General features: G+C 42.5%; 1 long non-coding RNA gene across 1 annotated transcript; it reads left to right on the top strand.

Annotated features, from left to right (window-relative positions):
• The first annotated feature begins 811 nt into the window (after nucleotides 1-811).
• Nucleotides 812-19,857, top strand: LOC140728699 (uncharacterized). Its single transcript, XR_012099154.1, has 3 exons — nucleotides 812-900; nucleotides 2,126-2,290; nucleotides 17,597-19,857. It is a non-coding gene; the product is annotated as an uncharacterized lncRNA (long non-coding RNA).
• The last annotated feature ends 583 nt before the right edge of the window (nucleotides 19,858-20,440 follow it).

Genomic DNA, 20,440 nt, shown 5'->3' with positions numbered 1-20,440 from the left:
AGCAACTTTGAGGGATGGATGGACATGGACCCCAAGATCCCACTGTTCCTCCACACTGCTAAGAATCCTACCATTAAACTTGTAATCTGCCTTCCGGTTTGACCTTCCAAAGTGAATCACTTTTCCTGATTAGATCCAAAGTTCCGGATTCTGTTATGTGTAGATTGTGGTATAGTCAGTCCAACCAGTGTGAAGAATTGATTCTATACTTACAAACACTGTTGTACTTTGTTGGTTCTGTTTGGTTCCGGTGGCTCACTGATAGCAGAGTGGCTTATTATCAGCAGCAGACAGAGAAGAGACAGCACGGGCAATTGCCGAACCCCTGTAATTAGACTGAGTCCAGGTTGAGGTGCTGGATGAAGTGAAGCAATTCTCCCAGTCTGACAGGCTTCACACAGATATAGTGAAAGCTAATATCTTCTGCGTTTTTTCCCTATCCGGTTCCCTTTTTCATTCTCTCTCCTCTTTGTCTTTCCTGAAGGAACAAACTTCCTTCCTAGACTCCAGTCCCTTGGATAATTGGACACTCCTCATTTGTTTACATGGAGACTGGGTGGTGATAACTGGAGGAGATAAAGAGATGAGGAGGACAGCGAACCATGGAAGGAAGGGAAGGATGAGGGGCACCAGGGAGTGGTGATGAGCATGTGAGTAGAAAGGAAGGGATGAGAGGTTAACCAGAATGGGGAATGGAAAAAGAGAAAAGGAGGAAGGGGGCAGAAGTTACTAGAAGTTGGAGAAAGCATTGTTCATGTCATCCGGTTGGCCCTGTTTTATCTTTCTTGGCCCAACTGTTTATTCCCCTCCACAGATGCTACCTGGCTTGCTCAGTTCCTCCAGTATTTTGTGTGTGTTACCCCAATCATTTCAATGGCTTCGCACCTTCATAAAAAAAAGGTAAATATAGAGTGTTCCATGGTTTATTTTTTAATTCATATGTTAATAAATGTATTTAACATTATTTATCTTTTTCACTGATTTAACCTGCAAATATCTCTGAATGTCAGCTAGAAGATGCGGTCTGGCTGGACGAGGTAGAGCAGGAGTGGGTTGTACCTCATGCTCTGACACCTATGTCCAGGTTGCTGTTCAGATCAAATTCAGTCACGTCTATTGTCATGTGTAAGTAAGGTGAGGTACATGTATAGTGAAACCTTGTTTATAGCAGCATCATAGGTTCATTGGTACAGACAACACACAGTACATAAATTATACAAGACAGTGAATAAAACACTGTGTAAAACAAAACATTAGTGAAAAAGAAAACACAACATGAAACAAGTCTGTAGTAGCATTTTAAGGTGATATGTCAGACGTAAATTTTCAACACAGAGTTTGGTGGGTGCATGGATCATGCTGGTAGAGACAGACACATTAGGCAGATTTAAGATACTCTTAGATAAGCACATGATGAAAGAAAAATGGAGGGCTATGAGAGATGAAAGCATTAAAAGCATTTTCTGATCTGGCTATTATTCACAATTACACTTAATAAAAAAAATTAAGAAAAAGGTTAGCACCACAACGTGGGCTGAAGAGCCTGTACTGTGCTGTAGTGTTCTGTACTTTATGTCTTATGTACGCCAATAGTAATTCCCTCCAAGAATGACAAGGAAAGCAGGCATATGAGAATCCCAGCACTAGTCAGTTCCCCTCCAAGTCACACACTACACTGACTTGTAAATACTAGTTTCTACCCAAAGACATTGAGCAATAACCATCACCAGACATACTGTAGTGGAGGCAAAAGTGACTTAACACCAGCTTCCCAGCAAAAAATCTAGAGACACTCACATCCTGTATGTAAGTAGAGTCGGTTGTGGATTCAGAACGAACAGGTTAAAGATATGACTGCTTTTGGTACAGGGTATCACTAATATTCAAAGTCATCTTAACTATTGGATTTTTATTGCTCACTTTCCTCCTGCTCAAATAGAGTGAATTAACTAACATACTCATGAAGGACCCGAAGAAAGTTTCAACATGTTTGTTTTTAAAAGCAGTTTTTGAGCATGCATGGTGTGATTTGTAGTCAATTCTATTAAAATTGTTCTGAAAACCAATGATTTGCTTATTTTTAAGTTTCCTTAAATTATTTTAAATTTCTTTTTGTTTAATTTAGAGATGCAGCGGGGAACAGGCCCTTCCAGCCCAACGAGCCACACCACTTCGCAACCCAACCATCAAACCCTCGTCCAATCACAGGACAATTCACAGTGACCAATTAACCTACTAACCGGCACATCTTCGGATGGTGGGAGGAAACCAAAGCACCAGAGGAAGCCCGGTTAGATATTTAAGTAAAGATATTTCAGATAGATGTAGATATTTTTTGAAAGAATTGGGAAATTGGAGATCATGGGGATTTGGCACAGGAGGGGAGTTGTGGGGAACAGAAGCTGTCTTTACATATGTTTTATTTGTAGGATGGGATGGCCAATAGACGCCGGCTACCAATCACGTGTGATAGCGTGAAATCCAGTGGCCAGAGGAACCCCGCAATGGGAAATCGGGTTGTGCTGCATCTGATTAGTATATACACAGTGGGTCATGAATACACACACACAGTACTGTGCCGATGTCTTAGACATTTATATATAGAGGGTGCTGTATTTGTATACATGGAGTGGAGAGGGAGTTTGTAAATATGGTGAGAACAAAGGAGGCTGGGAATGGTGAGGGTGGATACCTCACCAGGCATGTGGGAGAGGTGGCAGAGAATGAGTGTCAGGAGCAAGGGGGTGGCATGGGTACAGATACACCCAGCCCTGAGACACCAGGCAGAGTCATTTCATTCCAAGCAATTGGTTTATTCATCATTTCTGGATGTCTCTCTAGTGCTTCCTGCTCCCTCCCCTCTCCCTGCCCTTTCCCCACTATCAGCCCACAATAGGGACTCATATCAGAATCAGGTTTATCATCACTCACATATGCCATGCAATTTCTTTTTTTTTTACAGCAGTACAGTGCAATACATTATTACAAAGGTCTACTGTGCAAAAGTTTAGGCATGTTAGCTATATATATATGTGACTAATACTTTTGCACAGCACTGCACAAACACACACACACACACACACACACACACACACACACACACACACACACACACACACACACACACACACACACACACACACACACACACACACACACACACACACACACACACACACACACACCAAATACAATCTGACTACACACATCCAAGGACACAAACATAGTCTTGCTCACATCTTGCCCCTCTGTTCTCCTCTCATCCCCAACCCCACCTTGATCCATTTGATGTCCCTTCCCCTCCCTGCTTCACCTCTGGCAAACCCCTTCCCCCTCACGCACCACTCCTTCTCTTTCAGCACTCAGTTCCCTTCCCTTTACTCCCCAGTCCTGGCCTTCCTTTCCTCCCTAATTGCCAACGCACACTGTGTATTGTTCCGCCCTGCTCTAAGCCGATTTCCCCCCCCCCCCCCCGCCAGCTTCTACCATTCTCCCTCCCCTCACTCAAACTGTCACTCCAGCGTCTCTCCACTCCCCCCACTAAACCTCCCTACCCATTCTGTTTCCCAATCGCAGTTTACCCCGCCCTAAGTTTTGACACCTCTCATTTCCTCACAGATCGGCTTCTCCAAACCTGCCCTCCTGCATTCTCATCCAACCCAACCCTCCACCCGTTTCCGCACGCCCACAGCCTCCCTCTACTTTTCCCACCCAACCGTCTCCCCACCACACTAGTTTAACCCCTCCATACTCCAGATATGTAAGGGAAATATCGAAATATTGCACAGAGGGCCACGGAGGCCAAGTCTTTACGTATATTCAAGGCGGAGGTTGAAAGATTCCTGATTGGTTAGGGCATGAAGGGATGTGGGGAGAAGGCAGGAGATTGAGGCTGAGAGGAAAAATGGATCCGCCATGATGAAATGGCGGAGCAGACTCAATGGGCCGAATGGCCTTATTCTGCTCCTGTGTCTTATGGTTTTAAATCGTCAATGAGACAATTTAAAATGGCTGATAATTGCACACACGCGCGCTTTTATTGACAATCTCCCAAAATGGTTCCCTCTTCTACTTTATCTTACTCACTTCCTTAAGGATTTAAATATCAATTATACCTCGTTTATATCATGCAATTCTTTGCTAAATGCTCCGTTATTTATTAAACCCCTTAGTGAATTATTTCAGGGAATAGATTCATTAAGAGGCTATTGTCAGCAATCTTTTAATGTTCCCCGTTATGATTGCTCAGACTTTAGTGAAATCACTGTGCCCATTAATCAGAACTAGCAATATAATTAACACTTCTGGAGTGTGCCTGGGATGGATGTAACCGCAAATTAAATTCATATTTACTCCGCGACTTACGACGAAGACGCAGGGGTGAAGACTTAAATTGTAAACACATGAATATGAATCGAATTTTTACTTATTCCGCGTGGTAATCTAAAACACATTCATTCACTCCGGCCATTAGTCCCGCGGTCTACTTTCAACTGATATCCCCCTGCCATGGTCAAAACTCGCTCCTGGGTCAGGTTTTTAAAGTGTGTACCAAAGACGTTGCTTGTGGTTTTGGGATACTTAATTCCAGCTCTGTAAGTTACACACACACACAAAGAAAATACGGGGGGTAATTACAGCTAAACTCGGAAAATATCCCTCAAGAGTTGAATCATTTCCCTTAACGAGGCCATTCTCAAATAGGTCGGCTCCAGAGGTTGGGATTTAGACCCAGAACGCGTCTAACGTCCAGCGTCCCAATGTTGTGACATGCGAGTCCCTGGTGTAACCACAAAACCAGAAATGGACATCTTCAGGGAAGGGACAATTGCGTCCTTTACAACGCACTGTGCCGGTATGAGGTCAGTGGAACAAGATAGTGTATTTGTCGATGTAATAAGATGATGTAAAAGGTTTCACTTTCAAGATTAAGTGAAGGCAAGTCAAGTCCTTAAACCGCGTACTTCTTGAACAGCGACGCATAAGGATGCTATTGAATAGGCGAATGGAAGGAATTAAAAAGCAAAACTATTGAGACAGATTGGCCTTCTATTTGCAACACGCAGGCTTGTGAGTTTGTAAAGAGGGAAAAAAAAGAAAGAAAACAGTTCTAATCCGGACTCTTGCTGGGTTACGGTTCCGCGGGCGCTACAGAGTGTTCCGGCACCTTGTCCAATTGTTCATTCTCCCGTGTGCGCGAACGCAGGGAGTTTCCAAGTCGTTCTGTTCTTAATTGAAGGCGTTCTTTGACAGCAGGGGTCACCGGGCAGTAATTGGAGGATGGCGAATTCAGTGGAGCAAATGAGTTGGAGGGCAAAATAAAAACAGCGTGGCTTCTCTTTATGGAAAGCCCGCGCCGCTCTTTGTCAACAGGAGTGGGGGCCCCTCTCCCCAGCAAAGAGTTTCGACAACGCTGCCGGGGACGCCCGCTCCTCACCCCTGCCAATCCCCGTCTCTCCTCCACACTCAGTTACTCGTCTGCGCGGCAGAGCGAAGCGTCATCAACGAAATCAGAAATCGGTTTAATATCATTGGCATTTGTCGTGAAATGTGTTGTTTTGCGGCAACAAATCATTGCAAAAATAATTTTTAAAACTAAATTACAATGTGTGTGTGTGTGTGTGTATTTAAGTAAGCTAGCGAAAAATTCGTGAGGTGGTATTCATGGGTTCATTGTCCATTTAGACATCAGTGCAACTGATAGCGGGCGGAAAGAAGCTGTGCCCGAAATGTTGAGTGTGCATCTTCAGGCTCCTATACCTCCGCCTGCCCTGGGTGCTGTGGGTGATGGATACCTCCTTTCTAAGACATTTTGAAGGTGTCGCCAATGCAGTTCTCTGCGTGTGCAAATGACTTAAGAGTGCGATGATCATAAGTTTGTTATTTTGTCCCCTTGCTGTTCAAACTCTGAAGGACAGGGACAGACACTGATAGAGAAATGCAAGCTGTATTTTCTCGTCGCAATGTAACCGGGGAAATTACACGTTCACATGTTGCAACTTGTGTTCCGACTCACTCACATTTATGGCTTATCTTTACAGTATAAACAAGTGGTTTTAACCCCCAAGAGTAACAGCAAGGGACTAATTCGTGCAAAAATAACTTCGTTGTATCAGATCACAAACAAGAGAAAATCTGCAGATGCTGGAAATTCAAGTTAAAAAAAAATACAACAAAGTGCTGGGGGACCTCAGCAGGCCAGACAGTATCTATGGAAAAAAGTACAATCGACATTTAGGTCCTGCCGAAGGTTCTCGGCCTGACACGTCGATTGTACATTTTTTTCCAGAGTTGCGTGCTGAGTTGCTCCAGCATTTTCTGTGTGTGTTGTGGTAACAGATGGTCTAACTTTTTTTTTAATCTTAAAATTAATTCACGATCTCCGTCTTAGGCTGGATAACTCTTCAAAGGTCCGCTGCAAATCATGGTTAAAAATCATTAAAATTAGGCAGAGAAATTCATCGCAAATTTCCAGGAACTGGCGCTAGTGCTGTATAAAATGCGTGCGCACTTACACACACACACACACACACACACACACACACACACACACACACACACACACACACACACACACACACACACACACACACACACACACACACACACACACACACACACACACACACACACACACACACATTTATACATTATTTCATCTTGGAGTCGTAGAATAACACAACACGGAAACGTGCCTGGCCAAATGTCTTATTATTTTTACAGCCTCAACTACTGGCAGCTCGTTCCGTATACGCACCACCCTCTGTGTAAAGAAATTGACCCCAGGGTCCCTGTAAATCTTACCCCTCTCGCCCTTAAACTTATGCTGCCCAGTTTTTGATTCCCTTTCGCCAGGAGAAATTCCCAGTATTCGCCATTATCTACCCCCTTGGTGATTTTATACGCCTCCATAAGATCATCCCTCACCCTACTGTGCTTCAAGTTACAAAGGCCCACCCAACTTCTCCCTCTAACTCAAGCAATATTGTCGAAAGTCATTGCACCCTTTCCAGCTTCATGATCTCTTTCCTATAGCAAGGTAACCAAAACTGTACACTATACTCTGAGTGTAGCATTACCAGTGGCTTCCACATCTCAGAATCAGGTTTAATATTGCTGGTACAAGTTGTGAAATTTATTGTTTTGTGGAACGAGTACAATGCAGTGTGTAATATTAAAAATGAAATTATAATAAGGAGACCTTACTATAATTTAGTTTTTATTATTATGCATATATATTATAATTAGTGCAAAATGAAAGGGATTAATATTAAGGGAGTGTTCTGGGGTTCAATGTCCATTCAGAAATCTGATGGTGCAGGGGAAGAAGCTGTTGGGCGTGTGTCTTCAGGCTCCTGTACCTCCTCATTGATGGTAGCAATGAGAAGAGGACATTTCCTGGGTGATGGAAGTTTCTTAATAATGGATGAACCATTTCTGAGGCATCACTGTTCTCCGTGCTGCGATATCCCATATTACAGGATGGAGCTGGCTCAGTCTGCAACTTCCTGCAGCTTTTTCCGATCCTGTGCAGTGAATTTCTGCTCTCCCCCCCCCCCCCCCCCCCCGGCCACCCCCGTACCAGATGGTGATACAACCAGTTACAATGCTCGCTGCAGTACATCTGTAGAAATTTGATAGAGTCTATACTTAATGCCCTGACTGATGAAGGCCAGCATGCCATTTCAGAAGACCATAAGACATAGGGGCAGAATTAGCTCATCAAATCTACTCTGCCATTCCATCAAAGCTGATTTATTATCCCTGTCAACCCCTTCTCCTGCCTTCTCCCTATAACCTTTCACACCCTTGCTAATCAAGAACCTCCACTTTAAGTATGCATAATGACTCGGCCTCCACAGCCTTCTGTGGCGATGAATTCCACAGAGTCACCTCCCTCTGCCTAAAGAAACTGCTCCTCATCTGTGTTCTAAAGGTGCAAAGGTACATTTAATGTCAGAGAAATGTGTACAATATACATCCTGAAATTCTTTTTCTATTGTGAAGCTGTGCCCTCTGGTCATAGGTTTATATAAGTTACATATTTATGTTAGACTGGTTGATTTCCTGACCATTATAGGACCGTGTAACTCATAGCTTCTTTCAAGACCTTAAAAGACACCCAGCTTTACTGGGTGTCTGTTATTTTCCATTAGTATAACTAGTATTTATATTATTATAATAAATTAGTATTTCTGTGGTACTATTGCTGTTATACTGTACAGATGAAACATAAAAGTACAAATTTCACAGCATATAAGACAGTGAAAATAATAAACTTGATTCTGATTGTGAATTCTTGGTAGCTATTAAGTTCAAGACCCACACAGGCAACAACAACAGAAAATTTAAGTCCATTTTCCAATTGCGATCTCAAGCTAAATCTAACCACTCATGTTTGAAAAATCCCAGGTGAAAATGTCCCTTGAAGAAACACTGGGGAATTCAACATGGTATCCTGGCCAATATTTATCCCCAATCAACAACAGTGAAGTGAAATATCTGCTCAAATTGTACAATACTGTGACCATAGATTGTAAGTACCTCATTGACTGTAAAATGCTTTGTAACATTCTAAAGGCCAAATTGGCTAAAGGTCAATGTTAGCCAAATCAACCGACCTGCCTTCATCAATTTTCTTAGTTTGGACAGGAATTCTGTAGCATAGATCAGAATCAGTTTTATTATCACCGGCATGCGTCGGAAAATTTGTTAACTTAGCAGCAGCAGTTCAATGCAATACATAATCTAGCAGAGAGAGAGAAAATAATAATAAGTAAAATAAAACATAATAATAAATAAGCAAGTAAATCAATTACTGTACATATATTGAATAGATGTTTTAAAATGTGCAAAAACAGAAATACTGTACTTTTAAAAAAGTGAGGCAGTGTCCAAAGACAATAGACAATAGGTGCAGGAGTAGGCCATTTGGCCCTTCAAGCCTGCACTGCCATTCAATCTGATCATGGCTGATCATCCACAATCAGTACCGTGTTCCTGCCTTCTCCCCATATCCCTTGACTCCGCTATCTTTAAGAGCTCTATCTAACTCTTTCTTGAAAGCATCCAGAGAATTGGCCTCCACTGCCTTCTGAGGCAGAGCATTCCATAGATCCACAATTCTCTGGGTGAAAAAGTTTTTCCTCAACTCCGTTCTAAATGGCCTACCCCTTATTCTTAAACTGTGGCCTCTGGTCCTGGACTCCCCCAACATTGGGAACATGTTTCCTGCCTCTAGCATGTCCAATCCCTTAATAGTCTTCAATGTCAATGTCCATAAAGCTTCAGTGTCCATTTAGGAATCAGATGGCAGAAGGGAAGAAGCTGTTCCTGAATCGCTGAGTGTGTGCCTTCAGGCTTCTGTATTTCCTACCTGATGGTAACAGTGAGAAAAGGACGTACCCTGGGTGCTGGAGGTCATTAATAATGGACGCTGCCTTTCTGAGACACCGCTCCCTGAAGATGTCCTGGGTACTTTGTAGGCTAGTACCCAAGATGGAGCCGACTAGATTTACAAACTTCTGCAGCTTCTTCTGGTCCTGTGCGGTAGCCCCTCCATACCAGACAGTGATGCAGCCTGTCAGAATGCTCTCCACGGTACAACTATAGAAGTTTTTGAGTGTATTATACTACATTATATCAGCGACTGCATTTTAGAAGTGGTCATTGCTTGTGAAATACTGACTTCCGGAGGTTCTGAAGACTGTTGTATAAGTGCAAGAATTTTTTTTTCATAACTATGTTGTTATGGAATGCAGGTAAAACCCAAAAATGTCCAAAATCGGCAGCAGTAGTAAAAAAAACCTTGGAAATTTCCAGTGTTTTTCCAATCAAAGCTCTTCCTTCATATTCAAAATGGATAAACAACATTTATCAGTGATGTGCTTTCACCATCTCATGTTATTACAGACAATTTTATAGCCAATAAAGTACTTTTACAAGTGCAGTAAATAATGTAGTGTAGGCACTTGACAGAACATTCAGCAACGTACAAGGTAGGCACAGCAATTTACTCTGTCTGGATATGGTCCAGATGCAGGTGGATGGGGCTAGGCGGAATGAGAGTTTAGCATGGACTAGATGGGCCAAGTGGCCTATTTCGGTGCTGTAGTGTTTTATGACTTCATGACGCTATTCACTAAATATATGTTTGATCATTTAGGACTCTCACCATCCAGGACATGCCCCCTTCTCTTTGCTGCCACCGGGGAGGAGGTGTAGGAGCCTGAAGACACGCACTCTGTGTTTCAGGAACAGCTGCTTCCCCTTTGTCTTCAGGTTTCTGAACAGTCCATGAACACCTTCTCACTATTCCCCTTTTACACTATTTATTTATTATTGTAGCATATAGTATTTTATGTGTCATGCACTGTACTGCTGCCACAAAACAACGTTTCGCAAAGTATTTCAGTGATAGTAAGCCTGATTCTGATTCATCTTCGTATTCTCATTTACCCAATGAACCTTTCACCTCCTTGCTTAACAAAAGCCGATCCACCTTAAAAGCACCTCTGCTGCCAGTGCCCTCTGAGGAAGAGAATTTGTATATGGGCGCTAGCCTCCCCACAGCCGAGGACACCTACAAAAGGTGATGCCGCAGAAAAGGCGGCATCCATCGTTAAGGACCCTCATCGCTCAGGAAGTGCCCTCTTATCAACATTACCATCAAGCCTGAACACACACACTCTTCTTATTCAGCTTCTTCCCCTCCGCCATCAGATTTCTGGATGGGCAATAAACCCATGGACACTACCGCACTCCTTCTTTTCTCTTCTTTTGCTCTCTTTGTGCACTATTTATTTAGTTTTTTTACTTATTTGAGATACAACGTGGAACAGGCCTACACAGCCGCACAGCCCAGCTACCCAGCTACTTAACCCTAGCCTAATCGCAAGACAATTTACAGTGACCAATTAACCTACTAAATGATACACCTTTGGACTGTGGGAGGAAACCGGAGCACCCGGAGAGAACCCACACGGTCACAGGAAGAACATACAAACTTCCTACAGAGAGTGTTGGATTGAACTCTGAACTCTGATGCCCCCAGCTTTAGCAGCGTCACGCTGCTATGTTACAGTGGCACCCCACTACTTAATAAATGTATTGTTTATTTCATATTGTAATTTATAGTTTTAAAAATCTTTATGTATTGCAATGTACTGCTGCTGCAAAACAACAAATTCTGACTTTGCTTCTGAAAAACCCAATAACTCCCTGAAAAAGAATTAAAGATCTTTTCAATACTTCAAACAACGGCCTTCTGATGATTCCGCTGATTATACTTTCCCTGTATTGATTATCTTTTCAACTTTCATTGCTTGTTCTGCATAATAGACTGTCTAATTGGGCAGGACATTATAAAATTAATAACTTCAGAGTACGACTGTGTACATTTTCAGACTGAGCAACCGTGTATATTCCATTCACATAGCCTCCAATCTGGTGACATGAACCGACTTCTCTTTCCCCCTACCCTCTTCTTCCATTCCCCACTCGGGCCACCCTCTTACCTCCTCTTTCCTCCTCACCTACCTATCACCTCCCCTGATGCCCGTCCTCCTTCCCTTTCTCCCTTGGTCTACTGTCCTCTCCTATCAGATTCCTTCTTCTTCAGCCTTTCACCTTTTCCACCTATCACCTTACAGCTTCTAACTTCATCTCCCCTCCCCCGCCCATTTGGCTTCACTTGTTACCTTGTAGCTTGTACCCCTTTAGCTAGAATCTGGAAGGCTTTAGCTGAAGCCTGGTGAGGGGGAAGATAGGTGGGTGGAGGAGGGGGGATGAAATGAGAAGCTGGGAGGTGATAGGTGGAAAAGGTAAAGGGCTAAGAAGAAGGAATCTGATACACATGGCTTCGCCTATGACCTTCTAGCTTGTAATCCTTCCCCTCCCCCACCTTTTTGCAGCTTCTTCCCCCTTCCTTTCCAGTCCTGATGGAGGCTCTCCACCTGAAATGTTGGATATTTATTCCTCTGCATAAATGCTGCCTGACCTGCTGAGTTCTTACAGCATTTTTGTACACTGGTCCTAGAAAGTTCGTGAACCCTGTAGAATTTAATCTATTTCTGCATAAGTATGACCTCAAATGTAATCAGATCGGCATGTAAGTCTTAAAACTAGATAAAGAGAACCCATTTAAATAAATTCATTTGTTTATTGAGAAAATTAATACAATATTACATGTATTTGTAGGAAAAAGTATGTGAACCTTTGCTTTCAATAACTGGTGTGACCCCCTTGTACAGCAATAACTTCAATTGAATGTTTCCAGTAACTGTTGATCAGTCCTGCACATCGGCTTGGAGGAATTTTAGGCCATTCCTCCTTACAAAACTGCTTCAACTCTGGGATGTTTTTGGGCTTCCTTGCATGAACTGCTTGCTTCAGATCCTTCAACCATATTTCTATAGGATTAGGGTCAGGACTTTGACATGGCCATTCCAAAACATGAATTTTCTTCTTTTTAAACCATTCTGTTGTTGATTTACTCTTGTCTTTCAGATCGTTGTCTTTTTGCATTATCCAACTTCTATTAAGCTTCAGCTGATGGACTGCTACCCTGACATTCTCCGGTAAAATGTTTTGATACAATTTTGAAATCATTGTTCCCTTAACAATTGCAGCTATGCAGGCCCTGGCGCACCAAAGTAGCTCCAAACCATGATGCTCCTTCTACCATGCCTCTCAGTTGGGATGAGGTGTTGGTGTGCAGTGCCCTTTTCCCTCCAAACATAGCAATGTGCATTTCTGCCAAAGAGTTCAACTTTAGTCTCACCTGTCCACAGAACGTTGCTCCAGAATCATTGTAGAACATTCAGATGGTCTTTTGCAAACCTGAGACGTGGAACAATGTTTTTTTTTTGGAGTGCAGTTGTTTCCTCCATGGTGTCCTTCCATGAAAACCATTCTTGTTCAGTGTTTTCTTATAGTGGACACATGAATAGAGGCTTCACCAAGTTCTAGAGATCCCTACAGGTCTTCTGCTGTTATCCTTTGGTTCTTTTTCACCTCCTTCAGCATTGCACGTTGTGCTCCTGGTGTGAACTTTGCAGGATGCCCACTCCTAGGGAGAATAGCAACGGTACTGAGATTTCTCCGTTTGTAGACAATTTGTCCTACTGTGGGCTGATGAGCACTCAGGTCTTTTGAAATGCTTTTGTAGTCTTTTCCAACTTCATGCTACTACAATTCTTCTGTGGTCCTCTGAAAGGTGTTTTGATCACAGCATGGTGCATGTAAACACCTCTTTCTTGAGAAGAGCAGGCTTTGTCAGCTACCTGACGTTGTGTGTCTTTTTTTTTAGGGCAGGGGACCTCTATAACCCACACCTCCAATCTCATCTCTTTGATTGAAACCTGACTCCAAATAGCTTTTGTAGAAAGCATTACCCCCAGAGGTTCACATACTTCTCCCAACAAATATATGTAATATTGGATTATTTTTCCAATAAATAACTAAATGAACAAGTATATAATTTTTGAGTTATTTATTCAATTGGGTTCTCTTTATCTAGTTTTAGGACTTACGTAAATCTCTGATCACATTTTAGGTCATACTTATGCAGAAATAGAGAAAATTCTAAAGGGTTCATAAAACTTTTAGCACCACAGTATGTGTTACTGTGGTACATTTTATTTCTCTTGGGATCCTCAGTGCAGATATTATTTTATATGTTGTGATAATATCTCACATCAGCCACATACATTTTTAGGACCATGCCCAGCTCTCAGTTCCTGTGTTAAATCTTTGTTGGCTTTTATTATCCTTTATACTGCAGCTTGATTGTAACAATCAGCAGCTGCCTCTCTTGAAAAACTATTTTAATTGTCTGGTGCATTTCTTGGAAATTGCCACAATTCCAACACTCTGCCAGCAACTCATAAACACAAGAGGTTCTGCAGATGCTGGAAATCCAGAAGTAACACACATAAAATGCTGGAGGAACTCAGGAGGTCGGGCAGCATCTATGGAGAGGAATGAGCAGTCAATTTTACAGGCCGAGATCCTTCTTCAGAACTGGATAGGAGGGGGGAAGAAGGCAGAATAAGAGGTTGGGAGGGAAGGGAAGGAGTACAAGCTGGACGGTGACGGGTGAAGCCAGATGAGGAGGAACGTAGGTGGATGAGGGAGAGGAGGTGAAGTGAGAAGCTGGGGGGGGGGGTGACAGGTGGAAGAGATAAAGGGCTGAAGAAGAAGGAACCTGACCTACTGAATTAATATTTTGTACTTGTTATTCAGCTAACAACCTTTCATTTCTATGTGGTCAGTACAAATAAATTCCTATTTATTAATTTTCAAAGTGATCATCATCATCATCATCAGGTGCCGTGCCCAGTTTGAGCTTTGTCTGCCATGGCCCACACACTCCTGTTTCAGGTCAAGTGGATCAATTCATTGGTATTCATTTCCAGTTCTCTGGCTGCTGTCTCCATCATCATTTGTCCTTGTCTTCCTCTTGCTTTCTTCCCTTCAATCTTTCCCATAATTACTGTGCATTCCAACTCCTCTTTCCTAATCACGTGTCCAATGAAGTTACGTTGCCTTTTCATGACCTCATACATTATTTCTCTTTTTGTGCTTGCTCCGTTTATGATATCCTCGTTAGATATTCATTTCATTCATGATATTCTTTGCATCCTCCTCAAACACCACATCTCTGCTGCTTCAATTAGTTTCCTCACGTTACTAGATATTGTCCAACATTCTGAGCCATATAACGTAACTGGAGAAACATAACATTTCAGTGCTCTGAGGCGGGTTGTCATGCCTAGCTTAGTATTGGTCAGTATACTCTTCATTCTCGTAAAGGTGTCTTTTACCATCCCTATTCTGCTTTTGATGTCCATGTCACACCTACCATCTGATGTCACCCAGCTTCCGAAGTAGCAAAAGTTCTGTACTTGTTTTATGTCTTCCCCGTTTATTCTCAGCCTGCAGATAGGATTCTCCTTCTTTTTGGATATCACCATACATTCTGTCTTTTTGCAATTGATAGATACACCCATTTTTGCACTTTCTTCAACAAGTGTATCAATTAAGTTTTGTAGTTCTACAAAGTGATATGTTTTGTTTACAAGGTGGCAGAGTGCATCCTTGGTAAGGGAGGTAATACTTTACTATAATTCTGAAACAAACTACTGGAGGTATTCTGAGGGTTAGGCAGCATCTGTGGAAGTAAATGGAGAGTTGATGCTTTAGATGTGAGGCCCTTCATCTAGATGGCTCCCCGCAACTAAAGTCCTCCAATCAAGGCAAATTCCTGGAGAAACTCCTTTGAACTCTCTCAAGTGCAGTAGCATCCTTCCTAGATGTGATTACCAGAACTGCACACAACATTCCATGTGCTGCGTAAGAAGTGTTTTTCTAAAGTTGCACCATAATATCCCAGCTTTTATATCCTGTGCCTTGACTCATGAAGGCAGAAGTACATTATGTGCCTCCGTGGTGATTGTGAATGAGCCACGCAAAGGCTGGAGCTGTAGATACAGAAAGTTCAAATTTCAAAACTTCAAAATCAATATGATTTCCACAATATACTACCTCGAGATTCATTTTCTTGTAGGCATTCACAGTAGAACAGAGAAATACAATGGAATCAGTAAAAAACAATACATAAAGACTGACAAACATCCAATGTGCAAAAGAAGACAAACTGTGCAAAATAACTAAATAAATACAGTACCATGCAAAAGTCTAAGGCACATACAGTATATATACTATAGTGCCTAAGACTTTTGCACAGTACTGTAGTAATTTTATGTATTACACTGTACTGCTGCCATGAAAAAGAATGAGTTTCATGACATATGTGAGTGATGATGAACCTGATTCTGATATTGGTCTCTATGTGTGCTGAGAGTGGGAGAGGGGAATCATGGTTGGGAATAGGGGATGGGAGAGGAGCAGGAGTGGAAAGCACCAGAAAGACATTCTGTAATGATCAATAAACCAGTTCTTTGGAGTCAAATGCCATTGCCTGTTGTCTCAGGTCTGGATGTGCCTGCACCCACACCACCCCCACCCTGACACTCCCTCTCTGTCATCTGTCCCACAGCATTCCCCTCACACTCTATCCTTGCCATTCCCAACATCCTGCCAAACTTACAAACTCACTCTCTGCTCCACATTGACAAATACAGTACTGTGCAAAAGCCTCTCTCTGTAAGTATGTGCCTAAGACTTTTGCACAGTGTATATATATATACACACACATACAAACAATTAAACAAGTTATGCAAAAAGAGAGCAAAAAAAGAAGAAAAAAGTAGTAGGTAGTGTACAAGGGTTATTGTCAATTCAGAAAGTTTAGAGGATCAATGGGAGTCGGCAGTTAAATGGTTCAGCACAGACTAGATGGGCTGAAGGGTCTGTTTCTGTGCTGTACTTTTCTATGACTCTTTGACTCTGTGGATATGAGCTATGTACCAGGAAATGGGATTAGCTTGTATATACATCTTGGTCAGCATGGACATATATGGGCTGAAGGGCCTTCTTCCCTCTAGCACCTTAATTAACAGTAATGCAATGTATGTACTTAAATAAGCAGCGGGACTCGTCGTTTACCCTTTAGAAAGTCCATAATTATTGTTCCTAATTCATTAATCAACAATAATCTCTGCTGAACATTACCATGACATGGCTCGCGAGAGAATTGTTCAGAAGATTATCATCAACTTGGGCACATGCTCTCAAAAAGGATTGCCACCCCTGTCTCTACAAGGACCTCTTCAGCCAGTGGGAGGACTCTTGAGCGAGGGATGCTCGCAATGACCTTCTCTGTGTCAGAGAGCATGGAGATCCATTTGTAATCACCACCGTCGGGTCAGTCACTTGTTCTCAAAGACAGCCTCCGAGATTGCCCTGATTCTTTCTATCTCCCAGGTGAGTCAGGTGAGGCCACGAGTTCACCATCTGCTCCGACCCGTGGGAAATCCTGACCCGTAACTAACCATATGGAGTGGAGCATCCTGGTCAGCACTGAGCACCCGAGTCCCTGTAACCTGGAGCATTTGCAGGCTTAGGGCAAACACCTGAAGGAGCACACAAATTCTCAAAGGAACAGAAAAGCCTATGAAATTGGTTGAGACAGTCTGTTCCATCTCAGGCAAAGCCTCTCCGCACAAAGAGCACTGCCAGGAGAAAGCATCATTCATTGTCAAGGGCACTCACCATCCAGGCCATGCTCTCTTTTCACTCCTGCCATCAGGAAGGAGGTACAGGCGCCTTCAGTCCCACTCAGCCAGGTCCAGGAACAGTTATTACCCTCCAACTATCTGACTCCTGAACCCCACCACTGACCTGATTCCACAATCTATGGACTCACTTTCAAGGACTCTACAGCTCATGTTCTCAGTACTATTTAGTTACCTATTTATTTGTCTATTTACTGTTATTATTGTAATATTTAGACGGATTGTCTTCTTTTGCACATTGTTGTCAGTCTTTGTGCAGAGTTTTTCACTGATGCTATTGTATTTCTTTTCTTCTGCTGTAAATGCCCCTGAAAAAATGAATCACAGGCTAATGTACAGTGTATGTCCTTCGATGGTAAATTAACTTTGGATTTTGTATTTTAAACCTGCATCACCAGCAGCTGGCCTATCTTCAGCCATCCCAGAGCCCGAGGAATGGAGGAGGCAGAGGTTTTCTGTGCCCTTGTTGGGGGGCTGCCTAAGAAGAGCTATTATCCTGGAAAACTGAACCAGAGTCAAGCTCAAATCCCATCACAGCAGCTGGGGAATTTAAATTTAACTAATTAAATAAATCTGGAATGCAAAAAAAAAGATATTGTCAGTCATGGTGACCATAAAACATTTGGACTGTCTTAAAAGCTCATTTAGTGTGCTGTTGTCCTCCAGGGAAGGGAATCTGTTGTCCTTCCCTGCTACAGACGGCATGAGACACAAGCAGGGTCAGATTCAGATTTGTTTATCATACGTGCTTTGGAACATACAGTGAAATGCATCGTTTTGCATTCACAACCAACTCACCCGAGGATACGCTGGGGGCAGCCCACAAGTGTCACCGCACATTTCGGCGCCAACACAGCATGCACACACGGCTCGGCAAAACAACACAGAATGCAACAGGCAACAAAACAACAACAGTAGAACAAGCCCCAGTCCTCCTTCCCCACCACCCACACACGTGGACTGTCCTGCGACCCAGGCCTCCAGTCTCTAGGCTCTGGCCAATGGGTTGTAAATATAGTTAACCCTTACCCCCACCTTTGAAACCCCCACCTTACCCCCTTTGAAACGATCAAGAAAACCATTTGGTTCAAGGGGAATTAGAAATGGGTATTAAATGCTGGCCTTGATGGCAACATTTGAGTCCAGTGAATGAGATGATATGCCAACCAATTGTTACTCTGCAAGATTCCACAAATAGCATGCGAAAAGTGTAACCAAAGTGGAGTTTCTTTTCATTTGCTTAAGCACGTGTATGCACAGGTGTAATGAAAAACTCACCTGCAGCAGCATTACAGGCAGATGGCATCGTGTAAGCTGCAGTCTCAAGGAAAACATAAGTTACACATAAAGTATATAAAAGTTTTACAGAAGGGAACACAATTCAAGGGAGAAAAGTCCATTTTAGTTAACGAGATCTAAGTGGCCATAGAGTTAGAGTTGTGCCAGTTGGCTCAAAAGCAAGATGGTTGAAGGGCAGTAGCTGTTCTTGAACTTAGTGGTGTGGGACCTCAGGCTTCTGTGCCTCCTGTTCAATGGTAGCTGCGGATTGATGGCATGACCCGGATGGTGGGGATACTTGATGACAGATATTATCTTCTTGAGGCAAAAAGTCTCCCGTGGATATTAGCAATGGTGGGGAAGGATGTGCCCGTGATTAATTGGGCTGAGTCCACTAGTCTCTTCAGCTTCCTACGTTCCTGTACGTTCGAACTTCTGTACCAGACCATGATGCAACCAGTCAGGATGTGTTCAACGGGGGTTTAACTAGAGTGTTTGGTGCCAATCTCCTTAAACCCCTAAGAATGTAAAGACATTGGCACAACTTTGTTGTGACTGCAGTCATGTGCTGAGCCCTGGACAGTTGATCCAATGCATAAAACACCCGGGAATTTAAAGCTGCTGACTCTCTCCACTGCAGGTCACCCAAAAGAGACAACCCAAACATAGACGTGTTCCTCTCCTTCCTCTTGCTGAAGTCAACAATCAGCACTTTAGTTTTACTGGCACTGCATGAGAGGTTGTTAGTTTATCATCGCCAAATATTTTATTGATGTTGGTCGATGAATACTGGCAAAATAATGGAAGCACTCTTCTTCAAAATGGAAATAGTATCTGAATTTAACGTCTCCCTTGAAAATTAACAACCACCAACAATCTATTGCACTGGAAAGTATCAGCTTTGATTTTAATATAGAACATAGAAGAGTACAGCACTGTACAGACCTTTCAGCCCACAATGTTGTGCTCATTTTTTAACCTACTCCAAGATCATCCAACCCTTCCCTCCCACATAGCCCTCCATTTTTCTTTCATCCATGTGGCTTTATAAGAGTCTCTTCAATGTCCCTAATCTATCTGCCTCTACCACCACACTCCACCAGCTCACTCCACACTCTCTGCATAAAAGAAGTACCTCTGATATCCTCTCCAAGCATCCTAAAGTTAGCCATTTCCTCCCTGGGGAAGAAAAGACTTTGGTTTTCTATTTGATTTCAAAGATTCCAAGGTTCGTTTTATTATCAAATATGCATGCAGAATACAACCCTGAGATTTGTCTTCTCCAGATAGCCACAAAATACAGAAAAAAATATAGAAGTAATTAAGAGAAAGATAGTAAACGCCACCCCATGCACGAAAAGGAAATTTAACAAAAACTCATAAATCCCAAACCCCCACAACCCCTCCCTCACAGAAGAACTAACAGATCACCCACGTGGAGAAACAACAAGAACATCAAACGCTGAGTAGGCTACGGTCAATTATGGAAAACCCTGAACATCCTCTACATAGCACCATCCAGAGACAGAGAAGCAGTTTCAGCGACAGGTTGCTATCGATGCAATGCTCCTCAGACAGGATGAAGAGGTCAATACTCCCCAATGCCATTAGGCTTTACAATTCAACTGCCAGGAGTAAGATATGTTAAAGTGCCGTGGTTGATTGTATTTATTGTATTTAAGTAAACTACTTAAGAACTTTTTAAAAGCTAATATTAATGCTTTTTGAGAGAGTGATTTAGATGCATATCATATTTTTACTGAGTTAAGTATTGTATGTAATTAGTTTTGCTAAAACAAGTGTATGGGACATTGGAAAAAATGTTGAATTTCCCCATGGGGATGAATAAAGTATCTATCTATCTATCTAAACCCCAAACCCCCACCTGCCAATCAGCAACCAGAAAAATTGGGTGAGAACACGGAAAATGGGTGAGAATGCATCTGCCTCTGGGTTAGAAGGTT

The sequence above is a fragment of the Hemitrygon akajei genome, chromosome 6 (assembly GCF_048418815.1).
Source record: "Hemitrygon akajei chromosome 6, sHemAka1.3, whole genome shotgun sequence".
Taxonomy (NCBI): domain Eukaryota; kingdom Metazoa; phylum Chordata; class Chondrichthyes; order Myliobatiformes; family Dasyatidae; genus Hemitrygon; species Hemitrygon akajei.
Note: the sequence above shows the minus strand (reverse complement) of the source record. Positions and strands in the feature narration are given on the sequence as shown.